This window comes from Gavialis gangeticus, unplaced genomic scaffold (assembly GCF_001723915.1).
Source record: "Gavialis gangeticus isolate Ggan-Ray unplaced genomic scaffold, GavGan_comp1, whole genome shotgun sequence".
Lineage (NCBI taxonomy): Eukaryota > Metazoa > Chordata > Crocodylia > Gavialidae > Gavialis > Gavialis gangeticus.
Genome location: NW_017729028.1, coordinates 38837107 through 38842818, shown reverse-complemented (window position 1 = coordinate 38842818; position 5712 = coordinate 38837107). Strand labels below are relative to the sequence as shown.

Sequence of the window (5712 nt, the reverse complement as noted above, 5' to 3'; positions counted from 1 at the left end):
CTTTGTGCTTGGGTCTTCCATTGACAAGGAGAGCAGTCCCAAAGTCAGGAGCCTTAAAAAATCAGTCTCAACCAGGAGAGCATGCCAAGTGCCCACAGGATGAAAGCAGCTATTGAAATTATTGCTTTAATTTTGAACTAGCATGCTTTGTTTTAATTTTTTTTCGCAACCACTGAAGATTCGAATGATTTAAGCACAGGCCTGCAAAATAGTCATTGCCAAAAGCTGAAGCGTTTGCAATAGAAGGAACGCTTCACATCTGACGGAAGGAGGTTCACAAGTTTCATCCAGTTCTAGGTTTGAGGTCAAGTTCAACACCGTTCTTAACTGGGGCAATTCCATTTGGCCCACATGAATACGAGGCGAATTTGATCCTGTGCTGCGCTGTGGGATGAACCGAAGAGAAAACCGAGGCTGGATGGAGAAGGTTATGTTATTGAAGTATGTGTGATCATTACTGAGGACAAACAAAAAGGGGCATCAAGTGAATTATTCATGCATGCAACAACTTCTTTTTATATTTATGATGTAGACCTAGTCCACTGCTTATAGATTAAGAATTGACTCCTTTTCTTTCAGATATATCGCCTGTCATAGCTATCGAGCCTTTCAGTGCATCTGTCTTTCTAAAACATCCATCCACTTCTTCCACCTGAAATAGTCCCTAATAGTCCCATTTCTTCTAACCTGTTCCATAAATCCTCTGTGAACTATTGACTTGAAGCACAATTATAGTTTCATGCAACTAGAAGGTATTCACTTAGAGTGAGCTAGTAGATTGATTTATGCATGCTAACGTGTGAGTTCCTGTGAATAGTATAAGCAACTGTCGATTCTCTGGATCATGGTGTACACGTAAGAGGTCTAGTCAGGTGCCTCATAGAGTCCCGTGACCATCATACCAAGACCTTCAACATTTATGCCTAGGGAAGAGTATGGAGGAGTTAGAGGCTGTCCAAGTCCTACCATCCCCCTTTAGACCATTGAGATGTAACCCAAAGGCCAGACCAAACCCAGACATTCAGTGCCTCAATGATCGTAACTTCTGCCAGAGAACAACAAAAAAGGACGGCTGCTAATTGCCTGATGCCTCAGGGAGGATGCGTTTCTGTCAGGGTGATGTCCCTTAACATTTCTCCAACCAACTTGTTTGTGCATAGTGTAGTTCCATTATATTTTATATTGTTCAACCACATTGCTTCAGCATGAGACCGCATTAGCTCTCAAAAGCTAGGCAAACTAGGGCCTGATGAACACTTAGATGAGGGATTGCAAAGCTCAACTGAATGTGTTTCAGCTAACAACATTAAGTAGGAGGCTCTCAGTATTGAATGGAAAGGGGCACTGTGCAGCTGGAGTTAATGTCTTTGGAATAATATGTAAACTATGCTACAAATATTCATAATATTCACAATTCTTGTCATAAAAAAGCCTCTGGCATTTTATGGAAAAATATCTTGTGCCCTGACCAAAAAATCAACCCAAGTTAAACATGTCCTGCACAAAGTATTGCCCATTGGAGATTCAACTAGAAATGGTTTCTTGGCTGACAACTGTTATTTATTGTGCATCTCTGTTCCCTCCACCTAGTGCCTGAATCAAAGGTGCTGCATTGTACACTGTGACAAATACATTGTGAAAAAGTGTGTGATACTGCTGAGCTCAATTTAACACGGGATGAACAAAAAGTTTGCTTACTGATTTATGATCTGGGATCATCAGATAGGAAGAATAGCAGCAGAGATCAATAGTAAATCAGGGCTTGCTTCTTTCTTACAAAGTAATGTTATTCTTCCCTTTGTAAGATAATGCCTACTGGACTTTACAGGTAAAAGCACTTTATTTTTGTACTATGAAGTTTTTCTCTCTAATACACACTTTACATTTTAAAAGTACAGGTAAAAGAAGAAACACCTGCTTATTGTGTAGATGTAGATATATATGTATATGTTATGACACTGCTTGTTAATAAACTCTGCTTGCATAGAGCTCACAGGACCTGGGCATGTGTCCTTATTTAATGTAAGGATTACTGCTGTCACGAAAGCACTCATTGCAGGTTTGTACCTCAGGCATAAGCTAGAGGTTATTACTTGCTGAGGGACCTGATTTAATTCCTGTAATCTCTCATGAAGCTGTTTGGCTATTGGGACCATGTTATATCTTCTACAGCATCAATGATTAATGACTGATGCCTGCATATACAAGAGGATGTGCACACCACTAAAGCATAAGAATCGCTGTGTCCAAGATGTGTTTTCCTTTCTGATAGTTTGGGAACATGGAGGATTGAGTTTGCTCAGCAAGGTTTTCTCTAGAGATGGACTAAAAAGAAGTGTTTGGATATGAATTAGGGGTAGGGTCAGATTGATCCTAAGGCTGAGTCAGGGCTGCAGTTCAGGTTCAACAGCACAGAAAGTTCACAAGATGCTGCCTTCTCCAAAATAAACTGGGGAAAAAAATGGATCCTTCTGATTTTGGTGCTGACTTGAAATAAGAATTGCAGGGAGGTCAAGTCTGAACTGTCTTCTCAGGATACTTGGACCTGACGCTCTGATTGTGTCTCGTGTCCAATTTCTCAAAGACAGACGACTAAGCAAATGGCAGAGGTTATGGCTCGAGTCTTTTAATTTCTCCCTGTGGTTGGACTGCACATTGCAGTGCAGGCAGATAGGGCAGTGACAGTTAGATGGATGAACACCTTAGTGGGAATCTGGCACAGCTCAGGAGCCAATGCACAGGATCCCTCCCAGCCTGTGCTTCTCAGCAGTGGTTTCCTAGTGCCACCTTGTGGAAAAGATGAATCAAAGACAGAGAAGTGCTAAACAATTCCTGTTGTCTCCCCAAGGGAGCTCAGCACCTTTGGAAATGCGACCTCCAATGGTTCTGAGCATGTGAAAGTCTGACCCAATGGTGATGCATCGGAGCATTTGATGAAAGGGACTTGTGTTTCTATGAACTGGTGGATGCAGCAATAGCTAGGGTGGGACTAAGGCCAGGAAGCTGATAAGCAGACTTCAGCAAGAAGCCCACCTCCCTGAGCTACTTGCTGTAGCTTGTCCAGTCAACACTGGTCTATCAGAGCCCTATAATTCATCCAGGCCCTTAAACTTTGTCAACAGTTAAAGCATTTGATGTAGCTTACCTTGTCTCAGCTACTTTAAAAGATCACACCTACTGTATTAAGATGAAAAGTACATTTAGATTTCAGAAGCCATCCCACCAACACAGTGAACTAATCATCTGATCCATTATATGGCACCGCTTCTTTCCAGGAAGCAGTAGTTCTGTGCTTGACTTTGTGTGCTAGTTTGGTAGAGGATTGTTACAGTTGCCCCAAAGAAACAGCTGTGTGGTGATTTTTCCCTTAATTGTCTTAAACTTCTAGACTGAAAGGTTACCTACTATAAAAGTTCTGTTTCTCACGTGCATGAAAGCTAACATTAACATTTTTTTGGCAAAAATCTAGCTGGTCTAATCAAAGGCGTCACCTCTAGCACGAGCTCTGATTCCTTTTGCCGCTAGACCAATATGGCTACAACCTGGATACCTGACACATGGAAGATAGAATATTTTAGTAGATTTTTTTACATGAAATCTTAATAATTTTACAAGGAGGGAAGCAAGTTTTACCACCTGAAACCTGAGACCCTACACCTGCCTTTGTTCAGGGTAATTTGCATCATCACTGGAGCCCAGAGATACCTCACCACATAGGAAATTCCTGCCCAGAAGAGCATTACATCCTTCTGCTCCTCTGTGAAATACAAAACGTCATAACCAGAAGGAAGTATGACTCCATCCTGCTTGCCACCAAACAACTGCAAGGTAAACTAGATTGTTCCAACTTTTCTCTGGGCCTAATCTGCATAAAATGAACTGTTTCAAACAGATTATACCGCATCTTCAACTCTCCTATGAAATATGAACTTTCATTTCTTCCTACGAGAACTTATACAATCTTTTCTCCTGTGCCTGAAGAAGGGTGCTGGTGCCCGAAAGCTGGCAATTAGAGGGGTTTTTTTGGCAAAAATCTAGTTGGTCTAATAAAAGATGTCACCTCTACCATGAGTTCTGCTTCCTGTTTCTCATGTAAATACTTATAAACCATGAGTGTCACCTTTTACCTTTCTTGCTGCTGAGTCCCATGCCTTGTAAAGGGTATGATAAAAGAGGGATTAAGATGGATAGCTACAGCTCATGAGTTCAAGCCTTGATCCACCTGTCAATAGGTACTAGGTCATTGAGCCTGGGCAACCAAAGGCTGGAGGTGGTGTCAGCTACATCATGCCCTTGCATCATTTTGGTAAAGAGGCTGGTGTGCCTTAACCACACTGCCCAAGGGCAGATAGGATAAGTTGGACCTTCCTAGACCTCATCTCTCTCCCTATCAGCCACATCACAGCCTTCTGGTATTGTAAAACCTCGGGTATTGTTAAACCTATTTTTTTAAAACCTCCTCCAGTGTTTCAACATCTTCTTGCAGCATGGTCACAAGAGCTGATTATGGTATGTTGGTGCCAAATGCAAAGATAACCTCTCTACACTTACACAATATTCCCTTGTTCATACATCCGGTGATTTGCATTAGGTCTCTTGGCATAGGCTCACACTGGGAGTCTTAGAGGACATATGTGCAAGACATCTGTGAAAGGATGATGGTTTTGGGGTTTTCTTGGTTAGGCTGCTGCTCCCATGTGTAGCAAGCAGCAGAGCATTGGCGATGCGTCGGGGGTGCACAGGGGTGCACGTGCACCCCCTGAGATTGGCAGTCCACCCCCTGAGAGAAACTGTGGGCAGTAGCCGCTGACCACTGCCAACTCTGCTGGTGGTGTTTGCGGGTGGTCGCTGACCCCCGCTCAGTGCCCGTCACACCCCCACCCTGCCACTGACAACACCATGGCTACCTAGGGGAGCTCCCCACTCCCTACTGCCACACTCCTCCCACTGCTGCCAGTGGGCAGTCGCCATACCCTCCCACCCTCCAGGGGCATGTGTAGTTCATGCAGCAGAAGCCCATCTCCATGCCTTATCATAGGCAACTAGGACTGGAAAGGATCTCTTGGATCAATGAATCCAGGCCCCTGCTATTGTTACAGGCAGACACAGCATATAATCCTTTTCATAAACTGATCAAGTTCCAATTTAGAGCTAACTTTAATGAGGGAGGGGGAAAGGCTTGCACTTACTAGCCCAATAGTTCTCAGACTTCTTGGATTCAATGCACCCCTCCGGGACTCGAGACAGCCCTTCATAAGTTTTGTGAATTGAGTGGCACCCAATTTCAAAAACTATTTTATATATTTCAGTGCTTACCTCCTTGCAGAGGGGCTGGGCAGGGAGTTGGGGATCATCCCACTCTTACCTGTTCAGGTTATCTGCTTATCTCTTCAGACCTTGCTTATCTGCTCACACCTCAAGATACCCTTCAAAGGATCTGGTGGCACCCTAGGGTGCACCAGTACCCTGGCTGAGAATCACTGCATAGATCTACCCCTAATTCAGACTCTTACATCTCTAGTTGCCCCAGGCCCTTCTTAAATATTTGCTGTTCTGCAAGTCATATTATGCCATGCTGACTTGTTAGATTTGGTAATACTCCTTGCTAATGGATGTGCAATTTAATGTGCCACTTCTTTCAGAATTATGGAATGAATACCGCCCCCCCCAACACACACACACACACACACACACACACACACACACACACAC

At 43.5% G+C, this 5712-nt stretch overlaps 1 protein-coding gene across 1 annotated transcript in view; it reads left to right on the top strand.

The window, feature by feature from the left end:
• ADGRF5 (adhesion G protein-coupled receptor F5) overlaps window positions 1-1993 on the top strand; it is a 74650-nt gene extending 72657 nt beyond the window's left edge. The window contains exon 21 of the mRNA XM_019520690.1: window positions 213-1993. The gene's annotated coding sequence lies outside the window, so the exon portion shown is untranslated. The remainder of the gene's footprint in view (window positions 1-212) is intronic.
• Window positions 1994-5712: the final 3719 nt, after the last annotated feature.